The 21,198-nt window shown below is 37.4% G+C and overlaps 1 long non-coding RNA gene across 1 annotated transcript in view; it reads left to right on the top strand.

Moving 5' to 3' along the window:
* Nucleotides 1–6,279: 6,279 nt before the first annotated feature.
* LOC135790382 (uncharacterized) overlaps nucleotides 6,280–21,198 on the top strand; it is a 40,291-nt gene continuing 25,372 nt past the window's right edge. The window contains exon 1 of the long non-coding RNA XR_010547741.1: nucleotides 6,280–6,607. This is a non-coding gene — a long non-coding RNA (uncharacterized lncRNA). The remainder of the gene's footprint in view (nucleotides 6,608–21,198) is intronic.

Below are 21,198 nucleotides of genomic sequence, written 5' to 3'. Positions count from 1 at the left end.
TTCACGCTCAAAATCTACTAGTTGAGATCTGAAACTAGATTCAGTGACTGAGGTAGTTATCAATAAAACAACATTAATTTATAATGAAATATAAAATGTAAAAAATGTTTTTCTGGATTTTTGGATCAAAATATGTTAAATTTAAATACTTTACTAGTCCTCAAAGTAAATGCTTGGAATAACTCTTAATATAAATATTGATTAAATCAAATATTAATCGTTTGTTCAGATTCTCTGTATCCACATAAGTAAAATTAATGTAAATTAATATACGCAACGTACACAATCCGGGCGGTTGGAGTAATATTCATTGCAATGTGTAGTTACTTCGAATACAAGCTCGTGTGTGTAATTTGTAAAGCTCACAGATTTGCACTCGTCGAGGATGAATGAATATGTATAAACGGCACGTTCTGCCGCTCTCCGACGCGTTGCTCGTGAAAATGGAAATTAAACCTCTCCTAGCTTGAAATACTCGATATCCGCGTAGATGATACACATGTTCGCAAGCATACAGCAACACGTGTGACATTATTTTAAAACCAATACTAATATGCGCTACAAGGCTCCAGAACTATGACATGGGCATGGTCTACATGAGAATAGTTAACAGGTTAACATTTAACATGCCCCTGGTTGCTATCACAAGTTGAGTGGTGCGCTGAGTGGAGTTGAATGCCGAATGCGAGGAACACACTCTCTGATGTATTGTAATTGTAATTGCGAACAAGTTAAAATAAACTCAATTAAAGCGCGCAAATCGAAAACGCTGCGTTCTCTTGCTCAACTCAATAAACAGTGTAGTGCGGCAAATGAAAATATGAAAATAAATTCGTTGCAAAATGAAACAAAACAAACGTGTACGAAAATTAAACACAGCGCGCCATGTGTGGAACGCACGCCAAAAACGACCAGTCAGACGCCGAAGACCATGTGAGCAGTCTTGGTCGAGGAAGAAATGAAGATGAGAGATAAAAAGAAAGAGGAATGCGTTCGCAATGAATAATGTGTTGTTTTAATGAAATGTTATAGGTTTATATTTTATTGCTTATTCATTCGAGGCGGATGGCTCGTCACAGGTTGTTTCAGTCATGCCAAAACTACGCTTGCGTCCTGTGCCAAGAAGGGTCTTAATTTAAAATACAACACATTGTATCGCCGGCTGCAGAAAGCAGAATTCAGTTTATATTGAGGTCCGAGACTTGGACGCCTCGGACGCAGCAGAGGCAGAAAGCAAATAGTCATATATTAAGAGCAGCTGGCTGGCACACACACGGGATCCCGGCAGGAATTCGCAAGGACGACTGGTCGCCCCGGCGAGCATGCGCCCCGTAGAAGAATGAACGCCGACGACTGCATAAACACACAATTCGTCTGTCCGCAGTTGTAGTATTTACTCAGTCGCGAGTAATACGAGATACGACACGATCCAGACCTTGGAATGGGAACAATGTGAAGGAGTTATTATCTGCTGATATAAAACAACAATAAAACTAAATTTAGAACAAAATTATCTTCTTACACTTCTAATAATACCAAAAACTTAAAATTGAGACATTATATGATGATGATCATAGCAAATCACCTTTTTTTCTTCATAAAATTATCGTATGTTAATGATACGGAATTATATCGTCTCAAAACATGCACCAAGGAAAGGATCTTCAGGCAATCACAAATGTTTATCATCTGTTTACTTCATGATGACTTATTTTCATGACTTTACTGAAAATATACTTGTTATTGAACTTGAGCTTTACTTAACTTGGTTAATTCATTAACTTGCGATGACTTAATCCACTATTTTCCAATTTTAGTCTTTTTTACTACTCAACTGGTGAAATTTATTTTACCGACACTTTTTTCTCGATGGTGTGAGTGGTAACTAAACCGTTAAAACACACGCACCAGATTTTTTACGATTGCGTTAATTTTTACAGTCGGCGGCACGAGATGTGAGCTAAACCTTTAGACGCTTTTAAAGCCAACACATCCCAAGAGACGAGAGCACAAGGACGAGATCATCATCGTTTTATTCAGGCGTTCGTGCGCCGCTTTGGCAATCACACTCGCGAGAGACGAAATGAAGACATAAACAACCATAAGGCTTTAAAAGCTCGACATCTCTTTGAATCAACGCTACTTTCTTTTAAATTTTTGTCTTTAATAAAATTTACAGAATCCAAGGATTTTAAAGATCAGAATAAAATATATTACACATTTTTCTGTTTATATATAATGAATAAATACTCTGACAGGAAATTTTTAATAATTATTTTTTGGAATAATTTTTTGTCATTTCAACATTTACAGCTTATAATCGCGCAGCTGATGTTGTTAAGTCAAAATTCAATGGCGCGATCAAGTCAATCCAGTAGGATTAACTCGACGATACAAGATGATTAGCGGATAAATAAGACTCATAATACGCAGGAAATTAAACTAGTTCTTAATCGTCGCTATCGTTTCTGCTTCACTTTGGATGGCGACGCGTCACCAGCGTCGACTAATTCCAACCGCACCTTTATTGAGCATCTTATTAATATCTGTTATTTTGTCTTTTTTTTATCTTCACGTAATCACGTCCTAGGCTTATGTATCGCTAGACACAATCTGCTTATAAATAGGTTCTCATTAATTAGTAGATTTATCTTTCATATCATCGCTTTTTAATATTAATAACAAAAATAACATTTTAATTTTTTAATTTAATTAAATTTAGTTGAGAAAAGTTTAGATAATACAACCATATTAATTAACATTTGTTTCAATTCAAATTTACCCATTCAAAGGTAACAGAAAACCAAATAAAAAAGCATGATCAAACGAATCAGTTACGCAATCCGATCATCTATTGGTTTCATGTCGAATTCTTGGATTTTCTAGATGCGCGCATTAATTTTTCCTTGCATTGATTTTCTTGGAAATGAGAAAATAATTCCAGTGTTTCTTGCTGCGCGGCGGCGAGGCGCATAGTTTTTACAAATACGATTGGGAATTAATAAATATCTTGGGAGGAAGTGATCTTTTGTTCGCCGCAAACGACGGTAATGACAATTGATTCGATTCGATCGCGCGCGTCGCCGAATAATTTCGATTATTTATTTAAGGAATTACTCGGAAGCGCAACACCTTGCACAAACCGATGCTGCGCTACTTTTCTAAGAAAAATGATACTGAATCATTGATCAGCCTGGCGTAATGAAGTATTCTGGAAGATGCAATTCAGTAGGTAGGAATTCAATTATGAGAAAAACGTAAAAGAATTGAAAAATATTTGATTAATAATTATATCATGCACATAATTTATGTTTTACCTTCATGAGTTTCATATACTCATAATGTTTCCTTCTTATAATTATCATTTACACAAGCACTTAATGACACCTTTCAAGACACCTAGACTGTTATTATCCGCAGATAATTCCGTTTTACATGCACAACTTGCATTACGATACCAAAATGACATAATTTTAGCGACGCAAAAGTTTTTCTCATATTCAGACTCGAAATAATAAACAATACCATTAATAATACGATTATAATCACTAAATAATGCAACAAATTCGCCGCGACTACATGCTGCTAATTAGCAAATTCCAGCTTTTCAGTTTTGTCGCGCATGCATTATGCACACGGCTACACATAAATTACTTATAAATTATTCGATAAAATAACGCATGCGACTGGAAAGCAAAGTCGCGCGACCGGCACAATGCACGTAGAAATTAACATTAAACATTAGCACTACCACCAACACGCGAGTGCCATCATGTGTCGAGTTGCGACGAGCAAGCGTTGAAGTATATGCGCAAAAATCAGACGGCATTTGCGAATGCGCGCGACGAAGCGGCAAAAACCACATGAAATAAGGTCGCCAACGGGCGTATTGTGCACACACGATGGCGGGTTGTGATGATGGCGACGGCGAAGAGTGTCAACTCGCATTAGTGTTCAACGTACAGCCATAAAGCTGCGAAGAGCTTGACATGCGAGCTGAATATGAAGTGAGAGTATTAAAGGTCGCACATGATGCCGACATTAAACATGTAAAACAAAGAGTTGAACCTGTGGAGAAACTTGTAACTCCTAAAATGTAAAACACAATTAAATACTTTAACGAACGAAAAGGGAATTATTTAATGCTGAATTAACGCTGCAATTAATGTTTTTTAATTACTTGTTGAGTGCTAAAACACTATTTTTCTGTGTTTTATTGCGCTTTGTGCTAAATTCGTTTGTATGTCAGAAGATCATTGACAATTTAAATAAATTCTTTGTGCATTCAAGCAGCATATTGCTCTTTTTCTGTTGTTTCAAGAGGGTTGTTGTCTTCTCAGTGGCTGAAAGCAGGGAATGCGACGTTTTCCAATTCCGAGATCAACTGTCTAACTGTCTTCCTGGTATTACAAGGAGATGTCTCCAGGGAAAACTAGAACACATTTGAGAACAAAGAAAAATATACTTTTCTAAATGGTTTAGGAACTAATCAACTTTTAGCGTTTATATTTTTTTCTGTTTTTATTGTGATAATGCGAAACGTAATAATCACTTTAAAAAATGAGTACCATCAACCTGATTCTGGAATAGCTGCTGCTGGCTTGTTCACATTGAGGAACAAGTTAACGTTTTCGAAACCAGTGAGCATGACATGACAGTTCTTTTTGCGCGCTCGAACCATTTATCTCAATCAAGCGCCGGAGCCGGCGCGCTCACGTATCGCCACCATTCCGATAGCGATGCCACTGCCATGTTCCCTCGTGCCTAGCTCCACGGATGAGAAGATGGGACGCTTTCGACGGGCCGAAGCTGCCGGCCGGCAGGACGCATCCGTGATACCAGCAGGTGACCGACTAATGATCCCACCAAAAATCCTATGATCTATTACCATCCATTCTACGGGCACGACTCAATTCCATTCTCAACTCAATTCCAAGCCACGACCTCACATAAAACACTCGTAAAATTGAAATTAATACATTTACATCGTGATAAAACGGATAGAGTCATCTAAGATGGGCAATGTTAGAAGGATCAACGACGGGTCATTAGAAATAAAAATTTATCACAATTTTTCTCCACCAATTAAGAGATCTGCTTGACGGTTGGGTTACTCAGTGACACTCTTGGTGAAAGATACCAATCAGTCGCGTTGAATATCGGCAATTAATAAGCGCCCGATCAAAATGCAAATGATTGACAAGACATTAACACGAAAACTCGGCGCGTCGCCGACGCTTAATAGCTTCGTTTCGAATTAATGGTAACGTTGACTTTGACTTAGCCTTCACCTCGGTGGATCCGATAGAAAAGTATTATTACTATTATTAAAAGCTGTGAATTTGAATATAAATGTGATTCACAGTGTCGGCGTTTCGTCATAATCGTCGAAATAATGATCGACACCGCTCACGCTTGGATTAATAACAACAAATTAATATTTAAATTGGGATGCTTCCTATATGTAAATTGTTCCGACCTCTCATTCCGCGTCTAAATTGATCCCACTATATTGCTCAATTTATAATTTAATGAAATTGTGCGTCTTTGTTGCTTACCTACTTTCAGGGGCCGAAGATGCGCTTTGTATTCTCAAGTTAATTTCGTTCCTTCCATTTTTTATTAATGCTAGCAATCGCAACCGCGCCGGCCTGGATAAGTGTATAATTTACGATACAATAAACCGTTTGCTTATATGACATCGTAAAACGGTAGACGCACGAGCAGAAGTGGACGTCGGCCATTTTGTTACACTTGATACTGAAACAATATCGAATTCAGACGGAAAGAAATTGCTTGTTTTATCAAAGCAGTAAACATTCAACACTGGCGCTCATCGTAAAACGCCAACAGAAGATGGAGTTAAATACTCGAAATAAAACGTATTAAAATCGGGACTGTAAAATTTTAAATCGTAAATAATTAATATTCTCAAACAGTTCTCATTTATGGATTTTGTTCATTTAGCAAGATATTACGAGGCGAGGAAGCTTCGTTTAAATTAAGTTATAAAGATATAATGAAGACAGCCTGTTAATGCTATTTAATATGCTAGAAATAATTAAAATACCGCACGAAAATGTCACCACTTTTATCTCATACGTATACTTCACGGACTTAGGTGACCGGTTCTCAATCTCCAAGTTTGGAAACGTTTTAATGGCAGTTATTAAATTTTAGAAAAATATAATTAATTAATGTGTCTCATATGAAATTCCAAGCGACTCATTTAATAGGTTGATTTTCTGATTAACTATAATTTTTGAATTTCAGTAAATGATTGAGCTGAGAAGCAGAGGTACGGAATGCGAGAAAATGGTAAATAAAAGTTGGTTGTGTGTCAATGTTCAAAGAAGTGTGCACTTAACAACTTTATTTGTCTCCACGATGTACTCGAACTGTCCCCATGTCCCAATTTGGTTAGTAATGAAACTCGACGTCGGAAACCGAAGTCAATGTGGACAAACGACTGTTAAACTCTTTCAAATAAAGCCACAAAAAGGATGGTTTGACGACGCGGTTGAGAAGTCCCTCCGAAGCGTGGTGAATGTTTTAATTGGTAATTGGTAATCGACAAGGTCCGCACATAGCAGTGCGACAAAAAAGGGTAAGTTTCCTAGAAGCGCTCGGTTCTCAAACAATACGTCCAATTTGTGGCGCGTCGGAAGCGTGTCCACAGGGTCGAAGTTTAACGACTTCATAATCGCCCCGGTTTTTATTTACTCGGCCGCGTCGACCGTCACTGCGACAATTTGTAATGCAATTGAGACCTCGGTAAAGAGCGCGTCCATGCGCTTCTCCAAATTGGGTGGAATCGGGTGGGAATTTCATGTTTTTCCAGCGGAGTTTTAAACCGACCCAAGTGCACACAGTTTGAGTCAATGTGGGTATTCAACGGGATCCAAGTTAAGTTGGACATCGACATTTGAGCAGCGCTATGTGCAGACGACTTAATTTAGACGTGCGGGGAGACATTCACGAGTGGTGGCGATGTCGAGCAATGCGACGCACGGCCGAGCTTAATTTAAAACGTATATATCAAATTAAGTTTCAAACCGCCGGCGAATTGTCGAGCGTCTCGTTCCAGGGAATTCAACAAAAGACAGTAATTTTTATGTCTCAATTACACAACACAAAGTGAGACATCGCGTATTATCGGAATTAACAAGCACAAACAGCAACAGTTTTCACACCAAAAATTTTCCATTATTTTTGACAAGAAATTCCGACACTTTAATGAAGTTGTAATTCTAGTCATTAAATACGCATCAATCTAAGATTGAAAAATATTTACATTTAAAGACTTTTTACGGATTTAAGATGCAATCCCATAAACTCATCTTCGTGTAAAATACCTGCAGATAGCAGCCCAGTACCAAAATAGGTGTTTAAAGATTAAAGATATCTGACAGCATTGAACTCAGTCTATCGATAGGCCGTTATAGGTAGACGTTATTTAAAGTTTCAATCCGTCTCGTCTCACATCCAATGTGAGTAACTTAAAGTTCAATATCGAAAGTCGCCTCGTAGAGCGCGAGAAGTGAGGTAATGTTATGTATCTCTTCAAACAACATCATATTATGCATGCATACATTGAGAAAATCAATCTGCGCCTTTATTGCTTCATTATAGGTAATAAAAATCGAGCGTGTGTTGAATAAACTATCCGGCGCGTCAATGTCCACCACCAAGTGTCGATTAAAGCGAAGAACAAAACCGAAACTGAGCCAAGTTGCTACAGAAACACGTAAATGTTTTTAATGATGTATTAAATGGTAAAATTGCACGTCTTTTACATATTTAAGTGTCAAGTCTGCGGGACGTTTATAATGGCGACGGGAAATTGGTGATTATTGCGTTTTACGCTAGATTTTTTTCTTGTGTGGGCCAGTTTTTGATCACACTCGGTGTGCTGTTGAATCGAACGAGATATTAATGTAAATTGAAGGAAAACAAACGGCGACAAGTCGAACGCGGTGCGTTGTCTGTCCACTTAACACTTATTTGTTTGCCTGTCCGAAGAGCAGTGGGTTCGTTTCTGACCACGACGAGTGGTTTTGTATTCATCGAACAAATTACCATATAAATATCTACATAATGAACTCTTTTTTGAGATCTATCAAGTTGGAGCCCATCGATCGAACACTTGACGACGTGCTCGAATAAAACTTAAACGATCGTTAAATGATGAACTTGAGTTCATTCAGTGACTTAAGTCAACATCAACTAACTTAAGGCAAAAGGGTAGGAACAAACATTTTATTTTATTAAAAATAAGGTTAGAATTTTTAAACAAAATCGTTGAAATTCCATAAAAATGTTTAGTAAAAATAATTAAATTTAAAAATGTTACTTATTTCAAGAAAGACATAAATAAATTACAATTTGTTGATAAAAATTTGAAAAAAAAAGTGTTTAGAGATGTGATTAAACAAAATAAAAATATGTACTTTGTGTGTTTCCAAAATCCATTGTTGATATTCTGGATAACATTCAGTAGTAAATACCACATGGTCCTAAGATGAAAATCTTGTCAACTAAGTGGTTGTGGGAACACGGTGGGAATGTTAACACATGTGCTCCTTCGACATGTTTGCCTACCCAAAGGTTTGTCGATTCCCTTTCGTTCCATTCTGGTTCCCACTTAAATCCCTTGAAGAATTAATCTAAAATTGTCACTATCCAAAAATACTTGCAGATTTTCTTTTTTATATTCATCTGAATTCATGCTCACTTTAATATTTAAGTACATTGTAATTTATGATGCAAGTTTTGATATGATAAAATACTTTTTCAATTAATCATCGCTTCCGTTAGTTCTCAGTTCCAGAGTCACGATTTTAGACACGAGCAGCCTGTGTTTGATAGGCTTTGATCCTTGTAGTTTGATGTTACTGTTATTCTCTTTACAGTCTTTATGCTTCGATTTTCTGATGCATTCTTCGATTCTTCGACACAGCAACAATACGTGAGAAATAATCAAGGCAGCGTCAAAGTAATCGACCGAGAGCTTTTTTTCCTGCAGCGTGCCTTTTCACATGAACCTTACATAAAATCAGCGTGAATAATTCGGACTATTCGGAGGTTTTGTCCTCGCGTTGCGTTTTTATCATGCGATTGAGTACCGATTTTAAGACGTCTTATAAATTCCGTTCATCTATAGGGAGATCGATGCATTGACTAATGGAGAATGCAAGACCACTTTTTTGTAATTTTTTCCTTGTTATGTTGAAATCCTGCTTGGATGGAAAACTTGACGTGGTGTAATATGAAGTTTTAAAAATTACATGCCTTGTACGCTGGTAGCATCAGCTAATCTTAGTTTATTAATGGACGAAATATTTCGAAATTTTGTCTAAGGCTATTAAGTTATTCACGGTCGAGCTAAATTATGTATCGACCAACAACTAAATTAACGCAGACGCGGAATTTGGTGTTTTACATATTCCTATTACACTTGGAACTGATTGCAAACGTTGAAACATATAAAATAAGTCCCGTTTGTGTTTTAAATGAGAAACATTAGAAGCGATTAAAAACGCTTTTGTCGCTACTTAGCATTCAATCATTTGTGAAATTGATTTGTTGAAGTCTTAAATTTTTTAACAAGTCGTCGCCTACCATAAGAAGCAATCAAATTAATTGACAACTTCCAAAGAAGAAACTTGAAAAAAAAAAGAATGTTTTTTGCATGTTAAGTTTTAATTAAAACCAATTGTCGGAGTAATTTATTTAAAGTTTTGTGCATAGTAGATGTCAGATTTATGAAGATATCCTAGAAATCTTTAATTAGTAATTTAAAATTAGTTCGTGTTCGAATTTCTACTCGTTTCCTTGCGCTAGTTAGACGAAGTAAGACTTCCTATCAGTTTTGCCAATTTCCTGCTCTTCAACAGTTTTCCACTCTTTATGAGTCGACTTGGAAGTGATGTTACTCCGAGTTGGTTGGTATAAGACTATTAAAATCGCTTTACACCAGTTCCTGGACTAGTCTTGGCTTCCTTTCAGCAGGTATGAGGTGGCAGTGGAGCATCACTTGATTTAAATTGAAACTTTTGGACTTGCCCAGCCAAGAACTAGGAGTATGTTGAAATAGTGGCGTGAACGTTTTGTTTTGGTGGCGGGATAATGCCGGAATGAATGGCCGCGGAAATGCTAAGAGGGAAAAACGAAGAAAACTCGCACAGTTACTCGTGTCTGGCGTCGGCAGCCACTGAGCAGTGACTGAAGGTAAAAAGTTTAATACTGCTTTGTTCCCGGAATAAAATGCTTGGAAGAGGGTAGGTAAGACTTACAGGGACGAATCGGGACTTTCAAGCAGACTCTCGAGTGTAAACCATGAAATGTAGAAGAGTTTTCAGCAAGTTTTTCGGGATACACTGGGTGATCTTGATTTTTTTTAAATTTAATTAGAAGGTTAATTGAAAATTCACAAAAATAATTAATCAATAAATCTAAGAAGTCAATCATATTTTAAAACATAAAATTACTAAAATTTTATTTACTATCAAAATTGAAACTGAAACACTCTGGATTCAAAAAACTTTTTATTCCAACTTTAAAAGTTAAATAGTTTAAATGAACTTTAATGTGCTGAGATGGAATCTTTCCTATTAAGCGTCCAGAAATTTTCATCATGCAAAATGAGTTACAAAACCACAAGTGGGAAGTGGAATTAAATTTTCATTTGGTTTGCCACACGAATTGTAAGATAAAATCATGTCTGGAGCTTCTAAAAATGGTAAACGTTGGTGATTCAACTTAAGACGCTGAAGTAGTGGACAAAAGATGCTTTGACAGGTAAATCTGTATTCGCATAAATCTCTATCTCAAATATGTATCTTAGTTTTTAAAGTGTTCCATCTGTCTGTGACGCTTTTTAAGCTTCTGTTTAATGTTTTTTTTTTCTTCAGGTTAAAATTTAAGAATTGAATTGACAGATGAACAGATGAACAAATAAGGTGAAATATGAACGTGTTGGGGGTCACATTTGTTTGATGAGACTCTAGAACCAGATACGTGTTCGCATCTTGATGAGCACACAATTGCTGCTAAATTTCTGACAAATTTCTTTATTGCTGCGTTCTCAGCGCATCGCTGGTGCATATCAGTTTTCAATGACTGCCAAACAATGCCTTGAAGTATGCCTGGGTAAACACCGGATTGTGCCTGAACAAATAAAACATTTCGACATAATTTTGTGAGTTTATTCGTGGTGGCGTCTGCAAATTTGTTCTCCACTCATCGAACGCCTTTTGGCCGAGATTTTCGCACACCGAACAGGTAACAGGTAGTCAATGCACACAGTACAATCATGTCAAAATATTGTCGAATGTTTGGTTTTATAACAATTCAAAAACGCAATAATTCAACGCCCCGGTAGGGCCATTCAGAGGCACAAAACGTAAAGAAAACACGATTTGTGGCGCGAAGAAAAGAAAATCTTATATACAAATAATAACATAACATTTAAAATGGCATAGATGTGAAAAATGCAATCGGAGCTAAGCAGGAGGAACAGTTCGGGGTATTTGAGGTTGGTATTAACGTAGAACGCGATGTGGTCATTGTGGTCGTTTGGGATACGTCGTCATGTTTGATTTCTATAGGCGCCGCTGCTCGAAATATAAATACTCGTAACCATTTCGAGCTCGTAGTCGAAGTACAAACAAACTTCCCGCTTTGATATAAATATCAGCATGAAATCTATTAAGTATCCATAGTTGGAAAACCGCGGTAGCAAACAGCGAATGCAAATAGTTGTTTATCGAGGTAAATAATCGAATGTTTACCTTCATATATATTCTAGTAGTTTATTATTAAAGAGATAGGTTTAAACTAAATAATATCTACACATTCAATTTTATTTAAACAAAACAATTTTATTGATTTTTTTTTATTATTTATTAACCTAGAAACCAAAAATTGTGTAGGATTACTTTATCCTTCAATTTGATATCCTACATTTACCATGAATTCAAATATGGCAATTTAGGTTTGGTATTTGTAGCTATGCCTACAACGACACAAATTCAATAAATATAATGATAAAATATTGAGGTCAATGTGTATTAAATAAAGCACATTATGTTATGCAGTTACATGAACTTATTTCACTTAACAAAATAAATAAGACAGTAAAATTATCGTCCATTCAATTATATTCCGATAAATTATCAAGTTTTCTATAGGGCACGGAATGAAAAATTTACAAACTGTTAAATAAATTAAATTTTCAAAATATTTGTCTCAATTTAAATCAAATCAAATCGAATTATAATATTTAGAATGGTCGACCAAACTACCAGCATGAAGTTGCATGAATTTCGAAAGCAATTTATTTTTTAAATCACATTTTATATTATTCCGTAAGCAATTTCAATAATTTCTATGACACCGCAACAAAAACTCTTTTTCTCTTTTTTTCTTTTTCTCTCTTCGATAGCTTCGTTGTGTCTGCAGCAAGTGTTCTTGTTTCGGATTTCTTGGACAGTTTGGTCTAATAGTCCCAACACGCTGGTGAGTGTGGCGTGTTTGATTGAGGAAGCACGTGAGCTAATTTTATTGTCGTCACACTGAAGCAGCGTTGAACCGCGCGTCGATTATTATTTATAATAACACATCACGGTACGAGGCACCGTTACAGCTCGCATTGTTATGTACTGCGTCTTTACATACCAACTCATGTAGTAGGCAGTAATATTGAACTAAAAACGAACTTAAAAAAAACAATACATTTTACACTTCTATGCATAGTTATAGACAAGTGGTGTTGGTCGTGGAGTGTGTAGTTTGCTCGTAATGTAAATTTAGTTTTTGTGCGCAGTGAGTTTGCAGGAGGAGATGATTATAATAGAAATTGTTGTTATTATGGACTTGTGCAACAAATCCCGAATGCTGCTACCCAGCTGGTACTAGTTCAACAAACGGTGAATAAATCGCAGAACTAATGCAACTTATGTACCTATTTAAGTATGAAAATAATATATTAATTATTTTAACAATTCTGTTAGCTATGCTAGAGCTTATATTTCCTTAAAAATGTTCAACATAATCATTGATGACTGTAAAATGTTGTAGTGGCGCAAATGGCGTCCAGTTTCGTTTTATTTTATTTTCGCGTGAGCACGCATTACGAATCCTTTCTGGTGTGTCCACATCCGTGCCGGGCGCTAACTTTTATTACGTTTTTACACACTGGACCAGGATATATTTTACGTAATTAAGGCTGTCAGACCCGCAAAATTACTTTTATCTTTTATCTCGGCGCGCGTGTTTGCTCCAGACACCCTACACCCACACCTAATGTTTCCTTTCCTTTTCATTTCGTTCTATTCTACGCGCCAGCATCATTTCATCTTTCTATCTTTATTCGTTTCGGTGCTATATGAGGCATCCTCGTTAGACTGGTGAGGACATTAAAACTGGACCTGGAAAAGTTTGATTATCAAAACTTTTCGGACATCCGGAATCTGGAGGGGAATGTCATTTCTGAAGCTGTTGCCAGTAACTATGAAATTAAACGAGAGTAACATTAAATAAAAACACAACATTGATTTATTTTTACAAAATCAATTTTAGTCCATGACATTTCAGGAAGTTCTTTGGGTTATTCCAGATTCCACACTTGGTCGAGGAGATGTTAGATACTTCTGTTTTAGAATAAAGTCCTTCTTGACCTTGATAATCGTATACTGATAATATTGAATTCTGCGTATTTAAATCGTGCATGCAAACGAAACCAAATAAATTCACATTGCACTCTTGCCGGATTCTGCTTCTGGTTCACTTGCATAGAGAAAAATGGAAATCTGCACACAGTATGCGTTCTGAACGTGCTACTTCCTTGCTTTCCAGCGTGAAGCAGACCTCCATTGTTATACGTGCTCGTAACTAAAAACAAGTTATTAGCTATTATTAAAAGTTACCTTGTCTGGCAGCCTGGGCCAGTATCTAACAGTTTCTTCAGCATTGCAAACTTTAGACGGTGGAAAATGTAAAATGTTAAACAGTTAAATGTTTCGCGAATGTGCAATGTGCTATTGATACATTCAATGCTGTGCATAATATAATTCTGTACGTTACTATCGCCGTGGACTGCGACGAAACCGACGCTAATGGAACACATTGCAAACAGTTACATGTTAAACAGAAGAAAGCTCGACTATCGTCGGGCTGTGAAGTGATGCTTTTTGCGCACTGTGAAAATGTTCACTGGCTCTCGGCCCGCTTTTTATGCGTTTTTCACTCCGTGCCGGCATAATTGTGCTCGCAGATAAATTTCGCATCAAGTGGCGTTACGCGCTCCATGCACCGACCAACAATGCCGAAGAAGAATGTATTGTTGTGCGCCGCGCACCGCTTGAGTGCAACAAGACGACGCGAAATAAACTAGAAGTAAATAAGTAGTTGCAATTGTGGGTAATGGCAGTATCTGTTGATCTCTTCATTTATGCCTCGTTATTTTATTCGCGCCGGCGATCGCGCCGAGGAAATTAAACGCTCGCACAGCGATAAACACAGTGCTCGAAAATGATGAACTATCGCGAACACGGAATGGGAACAATCGGAGAAAATGCATAATGAAGATGCACCACTCGCATATTTTACTCAGCACTTAGTGCTCACTTTGAAGTCATTCATTATCAACGGCGTTACTTTGGTGCAATTTTATGCCATGCTTTTGTTGCATACATAGGTACTTACTTTTGTCGTGACGAGAATTTTTTGCTCGCCGAGAACTCTTAATTGGGATTCATTAATTTGTCTTAATTTAGGCGTCACTATGTGTAACGATACGCTTCAAACCCGTTCGTGTAACATAATCCCGACTGTATTAAATATACTCCGTTGCATGCACAAGCCTCGCACTAAAGATTTGATCTAATGACGAAAAAAGACATAAAAATAAATAAAAATTTGATACCGCCGTTAAACTCAACACTTTATTATTTTCGTGTACGCATTGCCAAACACACCAAGGCATACTCGTATAATGATGGAATTTGTTTCACAGCTTATTTTTTAGTTGGTATAAATTGATGTAAATTTATTAAAAATTCTGCACATTTTTTACATACACATTTTGGATTAGTTTTCAGTTTGGGTTATAAAGTTATTTGGAATGTTTACCATTATATAAACATTCAGGTCATTTTATTGATGTCTTAATTAACTTTGAGGTATTCGCAGTTTCTAATTGTTTTTGATTTTATTATAGCGCAGGTAATAGATTCCGTGAAAGCACATTCTATGTCTCGTCGCGGTTCCATTCTCCTGTGGTGACTTTGACTTTTCGCTCACAATATTTCTCCCCCATGCTGGCGCAATAGAAATCCCAGCGGTTCCTGCCGCGTGGATGCGTCGATCCGTCGACCCGCATCCCAACTCTTCACCACTACTGGTCCTCATCCTGGGAGTCACGCCGACGCACACAAAAGACGGATAAATATCACCGCTATAACGACGGGCCCGGATCGTTAATCAAACCTACCCGGGCTAACTGAAACTAGTAAAATACTGCTGAAACGAGTAAAATATAACTCGCCGGCCAGCCATCGGTAGGTACAGTGGGTCGTACATTTTTGCCGAGAACCCGCGCGTAAGGGTTGCCGCTGGGACCCGACTTTGCGCCATGACACATAATCTATAGTTAGCACTACGCATTATAAATAAGCGACAGTATAATAGACATAATGGCATGGACAGCATGGGCATGAGCAAGGCAGGGCCGCCTTTGTCCGCGTCCATCTCGGATCTGTCCGTAGTGTTGGATGTGTGATGACCGACTAGAGAAAATCATGTAAAAATGGAGAATGCCGGACCCCCTACGCCGTCCAACCTCTAAACATACCAACCTCAACTTCACACACTACATTTGTACAGTTGGACAGTTTTAGATTCAAAGACGTCATAGGAAAGGTATCATATCGACCTGGGTGGACCCCCTGAGAAGATTTCATGATTTTATTCCGCGCTCAAAAACTAAAAATTAAAATTTTACTGCCCGAAAGGAATTTATTGTTTAAATTTCATATTCTATTATTTAACGCGTCCATCGAAAGCGATAAATTTTCCAGAACGGTTATGTTTACATTGGGCCAACGCACGGGATTCTGTAAAAACGTCCAAAATCGAGAATTTAATGTTCTAATATTCGAAACGCTTTGGTTGTTTACATTGCCCTACGAAAAACCTTATTTCGGAACCTGCATGAATTAAAAGGGCGCCTAAAAATGGGTTAACAGGCAAACATAGACAAGATGTTGCATTAATTTTCAAATATATTAGAATGGAACTACACTATGTACATTTGAATTCAACTCTCAGTATGCAGGGCAAAAATTAATGGGCGAGTTAATTTCGAAATCGTTCTCGTGCATACGTTGCGCGCGGTAGGAAATATGTCGAATATTTTATACTTAATTACCTTAAATGGGGTTAAACTCGACTTGGGTGGTTAATTAACGCTCCGAATTAGGTAATTAAACTATCCAATCCAATGATTTTGTTTTGCACAACTTTGAAAACTGCTATTTATACTCCTACTTATTACCTAATTCATTGTTTTTTTTTCTTTTCTATAAATCAGATGCAAATTATAAGTTGTGCTTCTTTTATCGTCTAGCATTTGATGAACCGTCCAGATCTTGACACACGTCTCGACTTTGACATAAATGTATAAATAATTTATATTTAATAATACGCATCACTTTTTTGTACCTAGTTTTTTTTTCTACAGCACTGTTCAATTTTGGTTATTTTTTGTGATCTCTTGCTTTGATCCGTCGTCTCATTTAAAATATCATTAGATCTTTTTTTCCACGCCTGCCAAAATATCAAAGTGACAAGAAAAACTTAATTATTCGACGAAATTCATTATGATTTCTTTCTTCTGTGTTTTTCTGCAAACATAAGATTAATTTGATACCCTTGAACAAAAATCAAAGAAAATCTCAGTGCATACTCATACAAATCACAAGTACTCTGCGTTACTTGTTTTGTCTTTGCGTGTTATTTTGCTTTTTTGTGTTGTCGCGTCGTTTTGTCTTGTTTCATCGTTCAGGTTGTCAAAGTGTGGGGTTTTGTTAAGTTTATATTCCTTGTGTCTGCTCCTTTGGCAGTGCTTTGAAACTTTATACTTTATGTCGGGTTTTCGATTCGACGCGGCTGTCGCGACACTGCCAGGCCGCGCGTGAAAAAGCGTCGAAAATAAACGCCGCGTGTAACATGAAGAAAGTGGAAATATATTATTTTACAATAATTTGTGTACGCCGTAAACGCACGTATGTTTCATGTGCTTGTTCGATGCATACAACATCTTGAAGACTTTCGACTTAGCTTCTTCTTTTTTAAGACTATCAATGTTTTATATATGATATTACTCTAATTGGAGTTGTTTTTGTGCAATATGAGAAATTCTGAAAGTTATAATCTGCGTTCCTACTTTTTATTTCGTCTAATGATCAACGAAACACCTTTTTAGCAAAATAATTCGTTTATTTTTGAAGTGAAGACTGACTCTTTGAAGTCATACCTCCTTGAATTCCACAGCTGAATGTCGTATTCTTGTTGGTAATCTACGCCAGTGTTTTGTTTGTGGTATTAATAACATACCGTGTGTGGACTTTTCGTGTGGACAATTTGATCCGTCACTCATGTGGAACCCAAGACGTTCCTTGCGCGATCCTCTTCGTCGCCTCACCCCACGAGGCGTAATTTACTGCCATCCGCACACATTCATATAAATTTTATAATGCACAATAAATATATTTATTATGGGCCTGTGCGCGCGCCATAAACGCGTACACTCGCGGGCTCTGCGGTCGCCACGGCAATAAATGTCACCGACTTCAAGAACAAGTGTTTAAAGTGTCCGATTACCAAACGGCGACGCACCGCGCCTCATCTTATTTGACGCTTCAGTCATCCAAGTCATCTATGCATCCCGGGCCAGAGTCTTATGTGACACGGGATCCAAGGAACAAGTTAGATGTGAACGCACCGCACAAGAAACTTGCTAGTTCGAAGTTTTGGTGCCAAGAGCGGACAGGTTAAATATTTGAACGAGTCAAGAAACGTCAGGTAAAGGCAAGCATGGGACTTTTAGGCGGGGACCGACCCTCTTGCCATGCCGACGTCACCAACAAAAATTAAAGCTCGTAATAATGTAGAATCGAACAAGTGTCGATGTCAGGTGAATTTTAAATGTACGAGATCCACGTTGATGTTTTGCCGAAAGAAACTACCGACATGCTGCTTTTGGGAAGCGCTCCAAAAATATAAAAAAGAATTATGTGGAAATTATTCATGCCGCCATGTTCCGCATATGCCGCTGCCCAGCGTGCGGCCCTCGCATGAATTTATTAATGCATGCGAATTTGTTTATTGCTCCCAATCGGTCGTAATCGTAATGGTCGGCAACGAGCTGCTTATTGTGTAATTTATGCCAGGGCGCAGATATCAAAACGGCCTCAACCACACACCGTGTACGAAATACTACTACCCAAAGATGCTGGAGTCATTGTAACACATATTTTTGAATATATTACATTGGAATAAAAGAAAGAACAAGCAAATTGGAAGCTAAGATGAGTATAAAAGGTAGCCCACCAATCAACGACACGTAAATCATCTTTAACGACTATTGCCTTGATGCTACAAGTGCTACAAGTTGTTCATGTTCGTCGGAATACAAGAATCGTTTGTTAAACCGAATAATTTTTGAATGTTCTTCAGTCATGCAAACTTGGAGCAATTTAAAACTCACATTTTGAAATCTTCATTAATAAAGATAAAGCTAATAAATCTGATACAAATATCTTCCTACCTTTGGAAGGTTTTGTTTATCTCTAAATGATGATTGTGATTATTCTCGGCAAGTAATTTGTTAAATTGTCAAAATCATCTGGAGCTTTTGAATGGCAGCGCGCGTCTCCAAACCTTAGATATTTCGCTCGGCTGAGCATGCCTTTATCTGTCGCTCATTTCTCTTCACTTTCATTACTTTTGTTCGGTGCGTTTCCAAAGCGACGCGGGCTAGAATCGAATGCAAGATGAATGTGGCCAGGTTAGATAATGTCATTAGTCAAAGATGGAGAGGTCTTCCATCCACGCACATGCACATCAGTGGCTCGGCGGCGTCAAATTAAGTAATTATGTTTAGATTACGATCACTAATTAACGAATAGGCAGCGGCGGTGCTAGAGATTATGTGCTATACATGGTACGGTGCAAACGAAAACGAAAACCAAATAAAAGCTCATCACAAGGTCATGAAGTCTTTGATCTTGTTGTCTTCACCAGCGTGGTGTGTACGTAATTAATGGAAAATATTTTGATTTAATCAACATGTACCTCATGCAGGTTGAAACTGGAAACGAAAATTGTCAGTCGTGCCTAGCAAGTCGCTGGTTCTTTGAAGATACCCAGAAATATTTCTGGAATCTTTTGAAAACCGTGACCGAATTTTATACGCACTAATTTCAGATGGGTTTGTTAAGTTTTTCTGTTCATCTAGGGTGGCACTAGTGGCCTATTGAACGCGATTTTTACTGGTTGTGATTTTTGGAAATTTTAATCGCATAAACGCTTCGGAGTTTTCGTCGTGCGCAACAAAGGGGCTCCTTGTGCGATGGGTTTTAACGGCACATTTGTGGAGGTCGGCGTGGTGTTAATGCATGTCGCACGACCAGGCGGTGGGTCTCCGAAATGCGTAGCGAAAGTATTCGTAGGCATGTCAAATTGCACATTCGGCGGGTTTTGAATGAATGAACCAGGCGAACGCATACCAAAGATGTGAACACATTGCTCATAGCCGATTGAAGTTTTTAAAAAGGTCAGGAAAAATGAGCAAAAAGAGAGGAAAGTTAAATGTCGATGAAAAATCTTTTGTTGGCTGACTGGACGCTCGCTCAGGTGGTCTTTGTACACTCGCAATAACAAATATCCTTCGCATTGTCGTTCAATTGTTGCACATTACCTGCAGATAAATTTTGCTGTCACTCTAAACGCTTTGGGGGGTAATTTACTATTCGCACATTTTTAACGTTAAATTATCAACAGTATCAGCAGAAGTGTGTCAGAACTAATCAAGCACTAATCGGAAATTAAAGCGTAAAAACCCTTACCGAGAATTTTAAAATTAAGGCACTAGAACACATTTTAGTGAACACGTTCATAAAATTTTACTCAAACCCAAAAATTCCACATGTAAACAGAATAAAATTAAACACTTTCAGTAATTTTCGAAAATACCACGCAGGTATGGGTTAAAGTACCTAAAATAATAGACATGAGCTCCACATTTAATTTGTAGACGCGCTAGGGTCATTCGAGCGAGTCGTGGGGTAACATTAGCAGAGCCACTCGGGCAGCTGTGTATTAACAATATTAAAAGTTCAATTTCGGGCCGAGCGCCAACATCCCATGGACATTAGATTAGCACTAGAGTAGTAATCATCTGTTATTATAGGTAATTTTTGTATCCTCATATCGTCTTTCCAAAACGTCGAACGAGTCAAAACAGGGTTGAGCACATTTAGTTTACTCAAACAAAGTGTACCAAATTTTATGTTTCGGCAACTAATTTTAAATCTCTACCTACACGTTTGGAATATTATTTGAAACACTTTTATTTTGTTGGAGAGCTTTGGACGTTGCAAAGAAATTTAAGGCGAATTGAGTGAATTTGAAAACTTGAAATTAAATTGTCTTTAGGCTCAACATCACCAATAAGCGGCACGACTTTATTCTCTATTTTTTTGCTTCATTATGTTGATTGAAGAATGTGCAGGTCCAGCGTGGGATGATGGTTTCTGAAATGTGTGAACTAAATTTCGGCATACTACTAAAAACAGACTGTGATAACGCTGATTAAATAAGCGGACGCTTTATGGTGATGATTATGATACCCACAATTAAATGGAATTCTTCGTTTTTACCTCCTTCTCCATTCTTTTGTGCATTATTCTCTCTTATTCTATTCTGTGTGGGGTTTTATTCTTCTTCATATCAAGGAAAGCTGTAATACCTACATACAAATTTCTTTATATTTTGAGCATTTGAACATTTATTTCATCCCAAAATGCAGGAAAAGCATTCGGTCCATAGTTTATGATCCGTTGATTACATGTCGTCAAATGCTTGACGATTCCCTCAAAATTACACGATCCTGGCTATAATACGTAACAATCAAAA

The sequence above is a fragment of the Atheta coriaria genome, unplaced genomic scaffold (genome assembly GCF_025399875.1).
Source record: "Atheta coriaria isolate IRGN ID8LTWV9N9 unplaced genomic scaffold, Caltech_Dcor_3.1 hic_scaffold_4_pilon, whole genome shotgun sequence".
Lineage (NCBI taxonomy): Eukaryota > Metazoa > Arthropoda > Insecta > Coleoptera > Staphylinidae > Dalotia > Dalotia coriaria.
The sequence above is the reverse complement of the archived record's forward strand: the minus strand, read 5'-3'. Positions and strand labels throughout refer to the sequence as shown.